This window comes from Halichoerus grypus, chromosome 1 (genome assembly GCF_964656455.1).
Source record: "Halichoerus grypus chromosome 1, mHalGry1.hap1.1, whole genome shotgun sequence".
Taxonomy (NCBI): Eukaryota; Metazoa; Chordata; class Mammalia; order Carnivora; family Phocidae; genus Halichoerus; species Halichoerus grypus.
Window position 1 is genome coordinate 146,758,735 of NC_135712.1, and position 18,746 is coordinate 146,777,480.

Below are 18,746 nucleotides of genomic sequence, written 5' to 3' on the forward strand. Positions count from 1 at the left end.
TATACCCCAATAAAGCTGCTAAAAAATAAGGCAACAATAGCAATCACAAAGAAACCAAAAATAACCACAACATATTCTGCCTAGAAGAGGCACATCTAAAACACATGATATAAAAAGCTGGAAAGAAAAATAATAGAAAAAATATATATGCCATGCAAACACTAACCAAAAGAAATCTGTGTACCTATAGAAATATCAAACAAATTAGATTCTGGGGCAAACAACATTGCTAGACATAAAGAGAAATAATTCAAAATAAGATTTACCAGGAAGATACAATAATTCTAAACATGTATACATCTAATGATATAGCCTCAGACTCATGAAGGAAATAAAGCAGATAATGACAGAGCTATCAGAGAAATGGGCAGACACATAACCATACTGGGATATTTTTAATATACCTTTTGGGGGGAAATCAGAGGAGGAGATGAACCATGAGAGACTATGGACTCTGATAAACAAACTGAGGGTTCTAGAGGGGAGGGGGGTGGGGGATGGGTTAGCCTGGTGATGGGTATTAAAGAAGGCACGTATTGAATGGAGCACTGTGTGTTATACGCAAACAATGAATCATGGAACACTACAACAAAAACTAATGATGTAATGTATGGTGATTAATATAACAAAAAAAAACCTAATGATGTAATGTATGGTGTTTAACATAACATAATAAAATAAAAAAATCATGTAACAAATAAATTAAAAGATCATTAAGAACATAGAGTATGGATATGAATATGATATGCACATTCATGTATATATATATATACACACATATGATTTACATACCTATGTATGTATGTAGATCACTGCACCCACCAATTGCAGAGTATAAATTTTTTTAATGAACACACACCACATTTACAAAAATTAACTATATACTAGACCACAAAGCAAATCTCAAAACATTGTTCAGGACTAAAATCATACAGCAGACATTTGTGATCTCAATTCAATTAGGTTAGAATCAATAACAGAAATATAACTAAGATATCTCTATGTTTGGAAATTTAGAAAACATACTTCTAAATAACTCATGGTTTAAGAAGAAATTACAATAAAAATTGGAATATATTTTGAATTGAGTGATAACAAAAGTACTATGTATAAAAATTTGTAAATATAGTAAAACAGTATTTAAAAAAAATTTTATAGTTTCAAGTGCATATATTAGAATAGAATAAAGGTTGAAATTTAGTGAACTAAAGTACCTATCTTGATACCTGTCCCAGATGAGTCCTATGACCTGCCTTCTGCATGCTGACCCCCAAGGCACAGAAGATGCTGCAGAAAAATCACATGACCAATCTGGCTGATTCCCCAATAAAGGCTGTGACTTCAAGTGAGCATGCCCTTCTGATCAGCAATCTTTTTGTGTTTCTCTAGCAATGCACTTCCCCTCCCTGCCACAAAGTCAACTCTTTTTTTTCTTAAGATTTTATTTATTTATTTGAGAGAGAGAGAGAGCGAGAGCACGGGGCGGGAGGGAGGGGCAGAGGGAGAGGGAGAAGCAGACTCCATGCTGAGCAGGGAGCCCAACGTGGGGCTTGATCCCAGGACCCTGGGATCATGACCTGAGCTGAAGGCAGACGCTTAACTGACTGAGCCACCCAGGCACCCCAAGTCAAGTCTTTTTTTTGTCTTCTCTCCTCAAACATACTAGCTGATGCCCTTGCCTCAACTCCTCAGTGATAAAAAGACATACCAAGAGTGAGTTCCTCATCTTTCCACCCTAAGCCTCCCCACACCTTTCTCCCCACCCTCCAGTAATGGTAGAAGCATCCCTCCTATCAGAAGCCAGTTCCTCCTTCACGCTCTGGATCCCATCTCCTCTTAGATGCCCAAGAGCCTCATACCTGGAGTTAATGTTGTGTTCCTGATCACCAATCTTTCCCTCTATACTGGGTCATCACATCCCTCTATATTTTATATTGTAAATAAAGAGACATCCACTCCTTGCCGCCCCATCTTTTCCAGCTATCACCCTATTCTCTATGCCAAATCCTGCGAAGAGCTGTCTAAATGGGCTGTCTGCATTTCCACATCCTCCACTTTCAATCACCTGTCTTCATTCCTGACCTTGTACCCCTTCCAAACATGAACCGTTACACCCCACATAATTGTCTGAGTCTCCTGGTCCTGCCATTTCTCTCATGGCCCACAGTATGGTCCCAAAAAGATCCTTAACATATACCTTGAGTAGCCAAAAGGACTTTTGCATCCAGGAATTATAGCAGGGAATGAGTCAGGTCAGAAGATTTGGGGGATGGATCCTATTGCAGGTTAAAATGTTGAAATGACTCTTCCTTCAATGTTTTCCTCCCAGCCAGATTGTTACATCAAAAGGCAAATGCCTCTTGCTTTGTTTTGCCTGATACCATTTTTGACTCGCTCCATGTGGAAAAGGAAGTGTCACCTGCCAGGGAGTGCCACCAACCCCACCACCCACTGGCTTGTGCTTTAGTGTGTAAGGAGCTCACCATAAACCACCACGAGGAATGCCAGGAAGGACCCCTGTCAGTGCCCAACATGGAACAAAAGCATGGTTGGAGAAAATGGTATTTAGGATGTTAAAAAACACAAAACCAAGATTTCTAGCCCCTGAATCAAGTCTGACCAGCAAAAGCACTAGGCTGTAATTTGTAATCTCTCTGAGGGTAAGAACGGTGTCTCATTTGCTTTTATAATTCCCATGCTCTTGGTGACTTAATGACATATGTGTTAAATGACTATGTGAATAGTGCCGTGATCTCTTGGCTCCACTCCGAAGGTCTTTCTCAGAGTACCTCTGCGGAGTTAGGCTTTTGGCTAACTTTAGAAGTTCACTAGGAGCAGTCTTGTGAAATCCTATAGTATCAAACATATAGTCCCCCACATAAATGCTTCCCTTCAGAAATGAAACAGAGAAAAGTCTTGCAGAATTAAAGGGCTCAGAAACACTTGCTTTGCCTGGAAGTCATGTTTTTCATCCTCAGAATTATGTAATCAATCAAGTTTTGTCTTCTGCTTTGGCCATCCAAGGAACCCAGATACAAATGTGTGGTCCAACACTTGGAACTGTGTCATTCACCGCAGGGTGCATTTTTACATTATAATTCATCTACATTTTCCTGGTCCCATTTTTAAATGTATTTCTATGTCTCTTTCTATTTTAGAGATCTTTTTGTAAGATACCACAAACCACTTTAAAATAAGCTGGAGTAAAAATGTGATTTGGAAGACACGAAAGGACAAAGAGTGTATGACTCCACTTATCTGAGGTATCTAAAGTAGTGAAAATCTATAGAGACAGAAAGGAGAATGGCGGTTGCCAAGGGCTGGGGGAGGGGGAGTATTTAAGGGGTACAGGGTTTCAGTTTGGGATGATGAATAAGTTCTGAAGATGGTTGGTGGTGGAGTATATTTGCACTCGTTATAAAACTGGGGGCATATTGTAGGATAGGGAGACACCTAGTAGGAATATATTAAGTTCAAGGTGGGGGCAACACAGACTGCTGAAAATACCTTGGACAACAATTAGTATTTTAAGCATCCATTTGCTCCTATGGCATAACGTGCAGTCCTATCCAAGTGAGTAGTAAGTGTGAATTACTTAGAATATAGAACCTTCTCAGCAACAAGATTCCACTGAGTAAATTTTAGGACTTCCAAATTCACTAATTAAAAAAAATATTCAGGCAGAATTCGTAAGTTAGGAATCTGATATACATTTAAACTAGAGTTACAGCCTCAAGGGGATCACAGGTTTTCATTTACGTCAGGAGTTTTAATGAATGGATTAAAATCCTTATTAAAGTGTTGAAACCAGCATTTATAAATAGCCTCAATTCCACCCCAAGCGAACACTGCCAACACCTTTTGGGCAGAAGTGGGGATGTCACAAAAATAAAGGATAAAGGTTTTCTCTAGACCTGAAGACTGGGTTATGTCCCCACCCTTCGGCTCAGAGGTGCAATCTGGGGAGGCATTTCCTTTAACATATCAGGATGACCTCTGCAGCCCCAGAAAGTTTACAGTCTGAGTGTCAGAGCTTCCAAGGCAGAATCTTCCAAATGCACCGGGGAAAGAGCAAGACAAAGGCCACACTGTGTGCGCGCGCATGTGTGTGTGTGTCTGTGTGTGCTGGCAGGGGTGGGACAGCACAGGGCTTCCCCGTCTTATCTGAGAGGTCTGCTTTCCCTCTTCTCCCTCTACTTCTCTGAAACAGTGAGCATCACTGCAACCCTAAACCCACCTCTGTTCCGACTCTGTGGTCCCTAAGAGGTCGTGCAGAAAGCCGCAGGGACCTTCCCCACCACGCCACAGGCCTTTTCCTCCTGGAACGGAGAGCAGGAGTGCATCCGAGCTATCAGTGCTGTGAAGCCACCACTCAGCCCCTTCTCCAGCCTTGGCACTGCCCCGCAGAGGTGCTGGTCCGCGGGACACAGCCAGGCCCTGAGACTTCAACTTCCCATCTGCTGGGCATGCCCCGTTTGCCAGGCATTGTGCTTGAGCCATGGGGGGACAAAGAGGAAGAAATCCAGATCCCATCTTCCAGGGTTGGTGGAGACAAGTTCAACCGTGTGCTGGGACACGTGGGACAACAGAGCCACCGGCTCCTTCTGGGTATAATGCTGGGAAGTGCAAGATCGATGAAATCCTTCCTGGGGTTAAAAGCATCTCCCTTTTGTCTTAAAAGTGTCGCCTTCTTTTTCTGTGGCGCCCTGATGCTGTGGCTTTCTCCTACTACTTGCCGTTGGCTGTTTCTATCTCTTTATTCTTAAGCTTTAGTCACGCTGACACTAGTCCCAGACTCACACCCTGAGGTCCCAGCTTTGAGGGGTGCAAGCTACAGGACCGACATCAACCGCCCCCAAATGACACTGATGGGTAAGAGATAAGAAACAGAAAATCCCCGACAGGGTGTGATAAGTTGAATTGTGCGGTCCCTCCTCACTCCCCCCAAAAAATCAGTTGAAGTCCCCCCAGCACCTGAGAATGTGACCTTATTTGGAAATAGGGCCATTACAGATGCAATCAGTTAAGTTAAAATGAAGTCGCAGTGGAGACCTTAGTGCAATATGACTGGTGTCCTTATAGGAACACCGTCGTGTGAAGATAGAGACAAACGGGATGGGACAACGCCAGGTGACGGTGAAGGCAGAGACAGGAGTTAGGCAGCTGCGAGCCACGGAATGCCACATTGCTGGCAAACCACCTGGAGCCAGGAAGAAGAGAGGAACGATGGCCCTACAGGTTTCAGGGTGGGCACGGCCATGCCCACACCTCAATTTCAAATGGCTAGCCTCCAGAACTGGGAAACCGTACATCTCTGTCATGTCAAGCCACCCAAGTTTGTGGGACTTTGTTACAGTAGCCCTAGGAAACCAAGACACAGGGTTCATGTTACGCATCTGTAGGCAGCCTAGAAATTGGTGGGTTATCACTCCCTAAATATCATTTACCAAGGACCACAGTTGTCTTGTGTCCTCCCTTAGGGATATGCTCCTTTGACGTACTCACTGCGCCCGACTCATCACTTTTAACAGGGTGAGGAATGAAGTCACAGGGTGAGGAGTCTTTTCTTGAATCCACAAAAGCTCATTTTATCACTTTTGACAAATAAGATCAACAACGGCTTTTGTGGGGCCGTGCAGCTGCTTCTAATGAAGGCCAGGAAACCATTAGCTCAAGGAACAGAAATGTCAGCCAGACTCGGGCACCCCAGAATCTATACGGCGTGAGGACACCTGTCCTTGCCTGTCTTGCTCTAGATAATGTTTTACAACCTTTTGTCTTCATTACTGCTTCCCCAGGGAGTCTTTTTAGACATTTTTTTCTAACTCCACCCCCCCCGATGAAACTTTAATACCACAGTTATATTGTCTATCACTGTAGGTACTGTATGTACATCTGTGCTTTATTACATGAACAGAGCAAGACACCCCCTTCCCTCCAAAGACCAGTTTTTGCCCACTTGGGGGAAGATGGTCCTGGTGAGAATATGTACTCCAGAGTCAAAGATTTGGTTTTAGATCCAGCTCCCACCCTTACTTGGAACATGCCCATGGGCAAGTTACTACCTCAGTGAGCTCAGTGCCTACAACTATAAAAGGGGGTGCTATCCACCTCATAGGACTAGATACCATGGCACCTAGTCTCCTAAATTTAAGGACATCCTTCTCCTAAAATCTATTCTCCATCCTTAGATTCAGCCTTCGTAAAATTAGCCTTCCCTAACTTGACCACGCTTACCAGTCTGCCCAGTTGCTTCACCTTTACTTTTTCCAGCCTGCCTTTATCTCCTGTCCTCCCCTGCTGAACTTGAACTGTGAAGAAGCCCAGCTTACACATCCCTTCCTCTGGGACACCTGTCTCGCTGCTGCTCTAGCCACTGGGCCCCGAGCGTTCCACAGCCTCCACCAGAGCTCCTTTCACTGCTTCACAACTATTCATGCATAGACCTTTCTCCAGGTTACCGTGGAGACTGCACGAGCTGTACTGTGAATCCTCGGACTCTCCACCCTTGGCTGTTACTGTAGGCCTGGCCGTTTGCTGAGTGAACTGGCATCTCTGCTAATCCAAGAAATGGCAAAAAGATCAAACTCTCAGGTTGGCCCTTTCCCCAAAGTAACCGACCTGGAACTTTGCAAAGAGGCTTCAGGATAAAAGGAGAAAAGAAACATTACAAATAAAAGGCACATCAAGGGGCGCCTGGGTGGCTCAGTCGGTTGAGCCTCTGACTCTTGATTTCAATCTCAGGTTTGTGACATCGAGCCCTGCGTTGGGTTCTGCAATCAGTGGGGAGTCTGCTTGAGATTCTCCCTCTCCCTCTCCCCCTGCTCCCCCACTCGCAAGCACACACGCTGTCTCTAAAAATAAATATTTTTAATAAAATAAAAGGCACATCAAGAATTCATACTCCCAAAATTCTAAAGCAAACAACACAAATGAAAATGGGAACAAAGAGTTCTCTAGAAATTCAGTGATGGGAAGTACATGGTTGCTGTGCAGGCTGAACTCAGGAAGAATTTATGGAGGAAATAAGAGAAAAATATGTCAATTTGCCATGAGATGTGTCAGTATTTTCAGAAAAAGGAATGCTCTTTTATATAACCATGTAAAGTGATCAATTTCAGAAAATTTAAAATTAATCCAATACTATTCTACTGTTACCATATTCAAATTTTTTCGACTGTCCTAATGTCCATTGTGGCTATTTTCCCTCACCTCAGGAGCTGGTCAAGGATTAGGCATTTCATTTGACTATCATGTTTTGTTAGTCTTCTTTAACCTGAACATTTCCTTGGTCTTTATGTTTCATGGCATCAACATTTCAAACTCTTCAAGCCAGTTATTTTGTGCAATATCCCTCTGTATGTACTTCTCTGATGTTTCCTCAAGATTAGATTTCTTAAATTTGGAAGTTCCATTCTATATGAATGGAACTTCACCCCAACTTTTCCCAATTTATTTTTCCTCCCAATTCTTCAACCTAGTCAAGAGGTTTGTCAAATTTACAGTTTTTTTCACTGAACAGCCCTGTGTAAGATGGGATTTTCCAAGTACACAGTAAACTTATTTGACCTGCCTCATCATGGTGGGTAAAGACATCTCAAGAGCTAATCTTCCAATATAAACTAAATGAAAATGGGTCATGGCTCTACCAACACAAATAACTCAATTGCAGTGATCATTTGAAGAGCAGAAACCTTTTATACAAGGCCAAGTCTACAAGCGAATGGGCAGTTATAATGATAATTTATTATTTTCCTGGTGCTTGGTAAGTATATGTTCATATCACTTTTAAGACACATCCTGATTTCAGGATAATTAAATGTGAAAACATGGGCATCTCATTATAATCAAATGAACAGTATCTATAGTTAATCTTATCTGATTAGTCAAGATTCTGGTGCCTAGGGATTCTGCATAGGTCTCCTACGAATTACAGATATTCTAGAACTTACATTAATTTAAAAATAAAATATATTTGGTATGAGTTTTACACTAAATAGTGCTTTAAAATCTTTTGATATTGTCTCTCATTTCCATAAGAAAGTAGATTTTTTAAAAATGCATGATACAATGAGGCTTTTAATCAAAGATATCTATAGCAACATCAACATGCATATCCTGTTGAATGATTATGAAAGCACATCCAATTCAACTGTGTAAGCCTAAAATCTTTAATTTGTTAGTTTAATATAAAAATCTCATACTCAAATCCTTAATGTTACCCAAGAAACACAACCCTCTAAAATATTCAAGTATAACCATGCCTATGTAGGTCTTATTTGCAAAATAATCACGAACAGAACATATACCTATTGTCAGTGTTTCTTCCCTTGGGATAAGGAAAAATAAGAAAACTGTTGAGTTTATCCAAAACATAGTCCACAAACCAAAAGTGGCAGAATTTTTCAGCTCATCACTTTCATTTATAAAAGAAGCATTTAGACAGGAGTTTTCTGGTTTAAAAATAACAGCATAGAGGCATCACTGCCTGCTCTCTTCTCTCAAACCATCTAAGAAGAGCTCACAGTTGTCAGGCAAAATGGTCAGGGCACAGAGTCCTCCAAAGTAGGGGTCATCCCTTAAGGGTAAAATTAATGATGCCTGGTGAAATTAGGAAAAACATTCTGTTTTTGCTGTTTGCCAGTTGACAACTTCGGTTGTTTTTGTATGTTTTAGATAGAGAGAGTGTAAGAGAGCACACAAACAGGGGATGGGGGGAGGGGCAGAGAGAATCTCAAGCAGACTCCATGCCTAGCACGGAGCCCGACATGGGGCTCCATCTCACGACCCTGAGATCATGATCTGAGCTGAAATCAAGAGTCAGATGCTTAACCGACTGAGCCACTCAGGCACCCTGACAGCTGGCAACTTTGAAGTTCCCTCCCTTCCCCTGCATTTTGCCCTACATCTGGGCAAGCTAATAAGAAAGCCCACTCACCCCATGCAAGCCCCGAGCCCCACGCAGGAATGCTCACCCCCATCCTGTCTTATGACCCAGGCACTATAAAGTCCCAAACACTCTCTGCTTTGCTTGCTACCTGGATTGTCATGAGCGTTCCAGCTGTCCCCAGAAAGTCACATCACATGACTAATGAACCTTTTCATATCCTCTTGGTGGGTGTGGGTCATCAGTCTCAACATCTAAACAAATTTTAGGTAGTGTTGATCCAGCACCCAGGTAGTCACAAAATACCTGGCTTAGACCAGCAAGGCCAAGGTACATGTAGGCTATGAGATCCTACCAGTATGCTTTGCAGCATGGACTGGCAGGATAGGGGCAGCTGAACAAAGTAACACACAGGATGCCATGTTTGAAAGAAACAGGCAGGAATGAGGAGAAAGTGTAGGTGACAAGCTTCCCCCAGAGACTGTGATTTTAGACAGCTAGAAAAGTAAATGTTGACAATTCATGTACACATGTACACACACACTGTGGCATGCAGGGCTCACTCTAAGGGTGGGCAAATCTTGTTAGTCCTTGAAAATCTGTTCTGTGGTAGCAGACCAAAATTCCAGGTTAACAGCTACTCCACTTAAGACTTTCCAGGCTCCTCTGCCACATAAACATTCTGCAAAGGGGAGATACGGGAAGAATGCTCTCCATTCAAAACAAGTATTTCCAAGGAGCCATCATGATTTTTGCAAAGATACTTCCAGACAAAAAAGTTTTTTTTTTTTTAAAAAGAATATTATAAATTGCAGTTAGACAAAGAATTCAGACTAGAAAGAAAAAAAGTTCTAGAGAATAGGAAACAACAGACATAGATCAGTAGTGAGATGGTGGGATTTGGGAAGGAAATGAAGCAAAAAGCATGATCACAGAAATGAATTCATAGAAGCAGAAAGGAGAAGAGATGTTGCTGGAAACCCAGTAAGGACATGGGTGATGGGCTGGAGAAAGTACAGCCCTACGGCAATGGGAAAGAATAAGGCAGAGGTCCGAGGTCCAGAGATGGCAGGATGGAGATGGAAGGTGGGTAGAGGAGGACCACAGTTTGTATAACTGCTGTCCCTGAGAAAGAGAGACATCCAACCAACAGAAAATCAATATGTGAACGATATTTTAGAACAGTGGTTCCAGAGATAGGAGCAAGATGGCGGAGGAGTAGGAGACCTAAATTTCGTCTGGTCCCAGGAATTCAGCTAGATAGGGATCAAACCATTCTGAACACCTACAAACTCAACAGATCGAAGAAAAGAATAGCAGCAACTCTCTGAACAGGAAAGCGACCACTTTCTGGAAGGTAGGACGTGCAGAGAAGTGAATCCGAGGCGATATTCAGGAGGACAGACGGCGGGGGAGGGGGCCTCCGTCGGCCACTTCTGGCAAGTGATAGAGCAGTGGAGCACAAAATCGGAACTTTTAGAAGTCCCTGCTGAGGGACATCGCTCCAGTGGCTAAGCGGGGGGTGGAATCCTGGCAGGACAGTGTGGTCTCAGGACCCTCGGGGTCACAGAAAGACCGGGGGTGCCTGAGTGCGGCAGAGCTCCCAGGTATCGGAGTGGGGAAGCCGGCTGCAGAGACGGAGCCGAGGAGTGGGCTCGCAGCTCGGGGTTACCATAAACTGTGATCCGCGGGCACAGTCAGGCTACTGCTCCTCCAGCAGGGACCCAACAAGCGCAGATCCGGGGAGACTCCCCTCGCTCCCGCAGGGATCTGCTGGGTTTGGAGACTCCACACGGGGTCAGGTGCCAGAGATAGAAACGCTCGGTCACAGGCCGGGTGAGCACGGAGTGCGGCCGGAGACCGGGGAGAAGGGACTGATTGACTGCTTTTCTCTGGGGGCGCACTGAGGAGCGGGGCCCCGAGTTCTCGGCTCCTCTGGGGGCAGAGATTGGGAGGCTGCCATTTTCACTCTTGTCCTCCAAAGCTGTATGGAAAGCTTGCAGGGAACAAAAGCTCCTGAGAGCAAACCCGAGCAGATTACTTAGCCCAGACCGGGCAAGGGCGGGGCAATTCCGCCTCCGGCAAAAACATTTGGGAACCAAGGCAACAGGCCCCACCCCCAGAAGATCAGCAAGAACAGCCAACGAACACCAAGTTTACCGATCAATGAGAACGGCGGAACTCCAGCGCTAGGGGAATACTGCACATAGAATCCATGGCTTTTTTCCCATGATTCTTTAGTCTTTCAAAGTTAATTTTTTAAATATTCTTTTTCTTTTTTTTTGAATTTTTCTTTTTCCCTTTTTCAACCAACATCTTATCAATCCCTTTTTTAAAAATATTTTTTATTTTTCATTTTTAGAGTCATATTCTATCCCTTCATAGTAGTTAAGCTTATTTTTGGTATATATATATAAGTTGTTCTCTCTTTAAAATTTTGAGATACAGTTTCTTCTAACAGAGCAAAATATACTCTAAATGTCTAGTGTATGGCTTTGTTCTAGTCTCCTGCCTGATCACATTCTCTTTTTTTTTTAATTCCTCTTCTTTCTTTTTTCAACCAACTTATCAATTCCTTTTATAAAATCTTTTATAATTTTCATCTGTACAGTCATATTCCATCCCTTTATTGTATTTACCCTTATTTTTGTACATATATAAGTTTTTCTTTCTTTAAAATTTTGGGAGGCACTTTCTTCTAACAGACCAAAATACACCCAAAATCTAGTGTGTGGCACTGATCTATGCACCAGCCTGATCATACTTGATCATATTCTTTTTTTTTTTTTTATGTTTTTCTTTTCTTTTTTTCTTTTTTCTTTCTTTCCCTTTCTTTTCCCCTGGTTTCAGGTCTCTTCTGATTTGTTTAGTGTATATTTTTCTGGGGTCTTTGTTACCCTGTTAGCATTTTGTTCTCTCATTCATCTATTCTCCTCTGGACAAAATGACAAGGTGGAAAAAAATCACCTCAACAAAAAGAACAAGAGGCAGTACCAACTACCAGGGACCTAATCAATACGGACATTAGTAAGATGTCAGAACTAGAGTTCAGAATGACGATTTTAAGATACTAGCTGGGCTTGAAAAAAGCATGGAAGTTATCAGAGAAACCCTTTCTGGAGAAATAAAAGAACTAAAATCTAACCAAGTTGAAATAAAAAAGGCTATTAATGAGGTGCAATCAAAAATGGAGGCTCTAACTGCTAGGATAAATGAGGCAGAAGAGAGATTCAGTGATATAGAAGACCAAATGATGGAAAATAAAGAAGCTGAGAAAAAGAGAGATAAACAACTACTGGATCACGAGGGCAGAATTTGAGAGATAAGCGATACCATAAGACAAAACAATATTAGAATAATTGGGATCCCAGAAGAAGAAGGAAGAGGGAGAGGGGCAGAAGGTATATTGGAGCAAATTATAGCAGAGAACTTCCTTAATTTGGGGAAGGAAACAGGCATCAAAATCCAGGAGGCACAGAGAACCCCTCTCAAAATCAATAAAAATAGGTCAACACCCCAACATCTAATAGTAAAACTTACGAGTCTCAGAGACAAAGAGAAAATCCTGAAAGCAGCTCGGGACAAGAGATCTGTAACCTACAATGGAAGAAACATTAGACTGGCAACAGACCTATCCACAGAGACCTGGCAGGCCAGAAAGGACTCGCAGGATATATTCAGAGCACTAAATGAGAAAAATATGCAGCCAAGAATACTATATCCAGCTAGGCTGTCATTGAAAATAGAAGGAGTGATAAAAAGCTTCCAGGACAAAAACTAAAGGAATTTGCAAACATGAAACCAGCCCTATAAGAAATATTGAAAGGGGTCCTCTATGCAAAGAGAGAGCCTAAAAGTAACATAGACCAGAAAGGAACAGAGACAATATACAGTAACAGTCACCGTACAGGCAATACAATGGCACTAAATTCATATCTTTCAATAGTTACCCTGAATGTAAATGGGGTAAATGCCCCAATCAAAAGACACAGGCTATCAGGTTGGATGAAAAAACAAGATCCATCGATATGCTGTCAGCAAGAGACTCATTTTGACCCAAAGACACCTCCAGATTGAAAGTGAGGGGGGGGGAACCATTTACCATGCTAATGGACACCAAAAGAAAGCTGGGATGGCAATCCTTATATCAGACAAATTAGATTTTAAACCAAAGACTGTAATAAGAGATGAGGAAGGACACTATATCCTACTTAAAGGGTCTATCCAACAAGAAGATCTAACAACTGTAAATATCTATGCCCCTAACATGGGAGCAGCCAATTATATAAGCGAATTAATAACAAAAGCAAAGAAACACATCGACAACAATATAATAATAGTGGGGGACTTTAACACCACCCTCACTGAAATGGACAGATCATCTAAGCAAAAGATCAACAAGGAAATAAAGACTTTAAATGACACACTGGACCAAATGGACTTCACAGATATATTCAGAACGTTCCATCCCAAAGCAAGAGAATACACATTCTACTCTAGTGCTCATGGAACATTCTCCAGAATAGATCACATCCTAGGTCACAAATCAGGTCTCAACTGGTACCAAAAGGTTGGGATCATTACCTGCATATTTTCAGACCACAATGCTTTGAAACTAGAACTCAATCACAAGAGGAAAGTTGGAAAGAACTCAAATACATGGAGGCTAAAGAACATCCTACTAAAGAATGAATGGGTCAACCAGGAAATTAAAGAATTTAAAAAATTCATGGAAACAAATGAAAATGAAAACACAACTGTTCAAAATCTTTGGGATGCAGCAAAGGCAGTCCTAAGAGGAAAGTATATAGCAATACAAGCCTTTCTCAAGAAACAAGAAAGGTCTCAAATACACAATGTAACCCTACATCTAAAGGAGCTGGAGCAAAAACAGCAAATAAAGCCTAAACCCAGCAGGAGAAGAGAAATAATAAAGATCAGAGCAGAAATCAATGAAATAGAAACCAAAAGAACAGTAAAACAGATCACCGAAACTAGGAGCTAGTTCTTTGAAAGAACTAACAAGATTGATAAACCCCTGGCCAGACTTATCAAAAAGAAAAGAGAAATGACCCAAATCAACAAAATCATGGATGAAAGAGAAGAGATCACAACCAGCACCAAAGAAATACAAACAATTATAAGAACATATTATGAGCAACTATATGCCAGCAAATTAGATAATCTAGACGAAATGGATGCATTCCTAGAGATGTATCAACTACCAAAACTGAACCAGGAAGAAATAGAAACCTGAACAGACCTATAACCACTAAGGAAATTGAAGCAGTCATCAAAAATCTCCCAACAAACGAAAGCCCAGGACCAGATGGCTTCCCAGGGGAATTCTACCAAACATTTAAAGAAGAATTAATACCTATTCTTCTGAAACTGTTCCAAAAAATAGAAATGGAAGGAAAACTTCCAAACTTGTTTTATGAGGCCACCATTACCTTGATCCCAAAACCAGACAAAGACCCCATCCAAAAGGAGAATTACAGACCAATATCCTTGATGAACATCGATGGAAAAATTCTCACCAAAATACTAGCCAATAGGATCCAACAGTACATTAAAAGGATTATTCACCACGACCAAGTGGGATTTATCCCTGGGCTGCAAGGTTGGTTCAACTTCCACAAATCAATCAATGTGATACAATACATTAACAAAAGAAAGAACAAGAACCATATGATCCTCTCAATAGATGCAGAAAAAGCATTTGACAAAGTACAGCATCCTTTCTTGATCAAAACTCTTCAGAGTATAGGCATAGAGGGTACATACCTCAGTATCATAAAAGCCATCTATGAAAAACCCACAGCGAATATCATTCTCAATGGGGAAAAACTGAGAGCTTTCCCCCTAAGGTCAGGAAGACGGCAGGGATGTCCACTATCACCACTGCTATTCAACATAGTATTAGAAGTCCTAGCCACAGCAATCATACAACAAAAAGAAAAAAAGGCATCCAAATCGGCAAAGAAGAAGTCAAACTTTCACTCTTTGCAGATGATATGATACTTTATGTGGAAAACCCAAAAGACTCCACCCCAAAACTGCTAGAACTCATACAGGAATTCAGTGAAGTGGTAGGATATAAAATCAATGCACAGAAATCAGTGGCATTCCTATACACCAACAACAAGACAGAAGAAAGAGAAATTAAGGAGTCGATCCCATTTACAATTGCACCCAAAACCATAAGATACCTAGGAATAAATCCAACCAAAGAGGCAAAGGATCTGTACTCAGAAAACTATAAAATACTCATGAAAGAAATTGAGGAAGATGCAAAGAAATGGAAAAACATTCCATGCTCATGGATTGGAAGAACAAATATTGTGAAGATGTCAATGCTACCTAGAGCAATCTACACATTTACTGCAATCCCTATCAAAATACCATCAACTTTTTTCAAAGAAACAGAACAAATAATCCTAAAATTTGTATGGAACAAGAAAAGACCCTGAATAGCCAGAGTAATGTTGAAAAAGAAAAGCAAAGCTGGCGGCATCACAATTCTGGACTTCCAGCTCTATTACAAAGCTGTCATCATCAAGACAGTATGGTACTGGCACAAAAACAGACACATAGATCAATGGAACAGAATAGAGTGCCCAGAAATGGACCCTCAACTCTATGTTCAACTAATCTTCAACAAAGCAGGAAAGAATGTCCAATGGAAAAAAGACAGTCTCTTCAACAAATGGTGTTGGGAAAATTGGACAGCCACATGCAGAAGAACGAAACTGGACCATTTCCTTACACCACACACAAAAATAGACTCAAAATGGTTCAAAGACCTAAATGTGAGACAGGAGTCCATCAAAATCCTAAAGAACACAGGCAGCAACCTCTTCGACCTCAGCTGCAGCAACTCCTTCCTAGAAACATCGCCAACGGCAAGCGAAGCAAGGGCAAAAATGAACTATTGGGACCTCATCAAGATAAAAAGCTTTTGCACAGCAAAAGAAACAGCCAACGAAACCAAAAGACAACTGACAGAATGGGAGAAGATATTTGCAAATGACATATCAGATAAAGGGCTTGTATCCAAAATCTACAAAGAACTTAGCAAACTCAACACCCAAAGAACAAATGATCCAATCAAGAAATGGGCAGAAGACATGAACAGACATTTTGCCAAAGAAGACATCCAAATGGCCAACAGACACATGAAAAAGTGCTCACCATCGCTCGGCATCAGGGAAATCCAAATCAAAACCTCAATGAGATATCACCTCACACCAGTCAGAATGGCTAAAATTAACAAGTCAGGAAACGACAGATGTTGGCGGGGATGCGGAGAAAGGGGAACCCTCCTACACTGTTGGTGGGAATGCAAGCTGGTGCAGCCACTCTGGAAAACAGTATTGAGGTTCCTCAAAAAGTTGAAAACAGAGCTATCATGTGATCTAGCAACTGCACTACTGGGTATTTACCCCAAAGATACAAATGTAGGGATCCGAAAGGGTACACGCACCCTGATGTTTATAGCAGCAATGTCCACAATAGCCAAACTATGGAAAGAGCCAAGATGTCCATCGACAGATGAATGGATAAAGAAGAAGTGGTATATATATACAATGGAATATTATGCAGCCATCAAAAGGAATGAGATCTTGCCATTTGCAACGATGTGGATGGAACTGGAGGGTATTATGCTGAGCAAAATAAGTCAATCAGAGAAAGACTTGTATCATATGATCTCACTGATTTGAGGAATTCTTTTTTTTGTCTCTTTTTTTTTATTATGTTATGTTAATCACCATACATTACATCATTCGTTTTTGATGTAGTGTGCCATGATTCCTTGTTTGCGTATAACACTCAGTGCTCCATGCAGTATGTGCCCCCTTTAATACCCATCACCAGGCTAACCCATCCCCCCACCTCTCTCCCCTCTAAAACCCTCAGTTTGTTTCTCAGAGTCTTTAGTCTCTCATGGTTCGTCTCACCCTCTGATTTCCCCCACTTCATTTTTCTGTTCCTACTATCTTCTTCTTTTTTTTAACATATAAGGTATTATTTGCTTCAGAGGTACAGGTCTGTGATTCAACAGTCTTGCACAATTCACAGCACTCACCAAAGAACATACCCTCCCCACCACTCCAGCAATCCAGCAACCCAGTGTGGGGATGGTGGGAGGGATGGGGTGGCTGGGTAATAGACATTGGGGAGGGTATGTGCTATGGAGAGCGCTGTGAATTGTGCAAGACTGTTGAATCACAGACCTGTACCTCTGAAGCAAATAATACATTATATGAAGAAGAAGAAGAAGAAGAAGAAGAAGAAGAAGAAGAAGAAGAAGAAGAAGAAGAAGAAGAAGAAGAAGAAGAAGAAGAAGAAGGAGAAGATGATAGCAGGAGGGGAAGAATGAAGGGGAGGAAATCGGAGGGGGAGACGAACCATGAGATGGACTCTGAAAAAACAAACTGAGGGTTCTAGAGGGGCGGGGAGTGGGAGGATGGGTTAGCCTGGTGATGGTATTAAAGAGGGCACGTACTGCATGGAGCACTGGGTGTTATACTCAAACAAGGAATCATGGAACACTACATCAAAAACTAATGATGTAATGCATGGTGATTAACATAACATAAAAAAAAAAGAACAGTGGTTCCACGTGGGATCCTTGGCCCAACATCATTGCCTGGGAATTTATCAGAAATACACATTTAGACCTCTTTCCAAGACCTAACCAAATCAGAAACTCTGGGTTGAGGCCTAGCAAGTTGTGTTTTTAACAAGCTTTGTAGGTGATTCTGGTGCTCACTTAAATTTAGATACACTATCATGGAAAATGGTTTTCCCCAAATAAAGGAAGATCTCAATTACAGATTAAAAGACACCCTGGATTTTAAGAAAATCAGGTACTAAGTAATTAACACCAAGACATATCTGTAGGCATTCAGGCCCAAAACAAAACAAGACAAAAGTAAAAATGAAGTCACTGGCAATGAGAGAGAAAAATCAGGTTGGCTTCCTTATTTCCCGCTGCTGCATTTGATGACAGGAAACAGCAAGAGAGTAACTACAGAAGTCCTCAGAGAAAGAGATTTCCAACGGTTTTTATTCAAACAAATGTAGAACAGGTCTCAAAGCCAGGCTTAGTGATACTAAACCTAGTTCTCTTTTGTTCTGGTCATACCACCCCTTAGAAGACATGTATTAATGCTTCCGGATATTACTAACAATCCTTTGTATGAGGAGTTTTTGCTTTTCTTAGACCCTTTCCTGCTAGATTGCCTGCCTTGTAGCCGTTTCACCTCTTAGGATCAACCCCAAAAAAGTGAGTGCATGAAAAAAGAGAAAGCAGCAAACTCAGCTCAGTCAGGGATCCAGCAGCTTCATTGACTGGAGGGTGGCCTCAAAGAACCCGAGAGAATCTTTTTAATTTCATTAATTAATTAATTAATTAATTTTTAGTTATATGCAACTGATGAATCACTAAACTCTACCTCTGAAACCAATAATACACTGTATATTAATTAACTGAATTTAAATAAAAAAAAAAAAGAACCTGAGAGAATCTTCAAAATTAATCAGAGTTCACCTCTTCAGGAGGGTCTTCCCTGACCCTCTTTGCCAAATGTCACCCTTCCTCCACCACTCTCAGCCACCCTATCTTGCTTTGTTTTTCCTTGTTGAAGTCATCCACAGCAAATGTATTTATATTTGTCCATTGTCTGTCTTTGTTCACTGCCTGTCTCCCTCCACTAGCATATAAGGTCAATGGGAGTTAGGACTTGGTCTGTTTGGTTCACTTTTGTATCCTTAGTGCTTACCTAGCACAGTCCCTGGCACACAGTAGGTACTCAATAAATTTATTGAATGACTGAATAGAGACCTGCCCTTG

General features: G+C 41.5%; 1 protein-coding gene across 2 annotated transcripts in view; it reads right to left on the reverse strand.

The window, feature by feature from the left end:
* Nucleotides 1-18,746, reverse strand: part of MYRIP (myosin VIIA and Rab interacting protein) — a 393,858-nt gene that overhangs the window by 181,915 nt on the left and 193,197 nt on the right. The window lies entirely within an intron of this gene.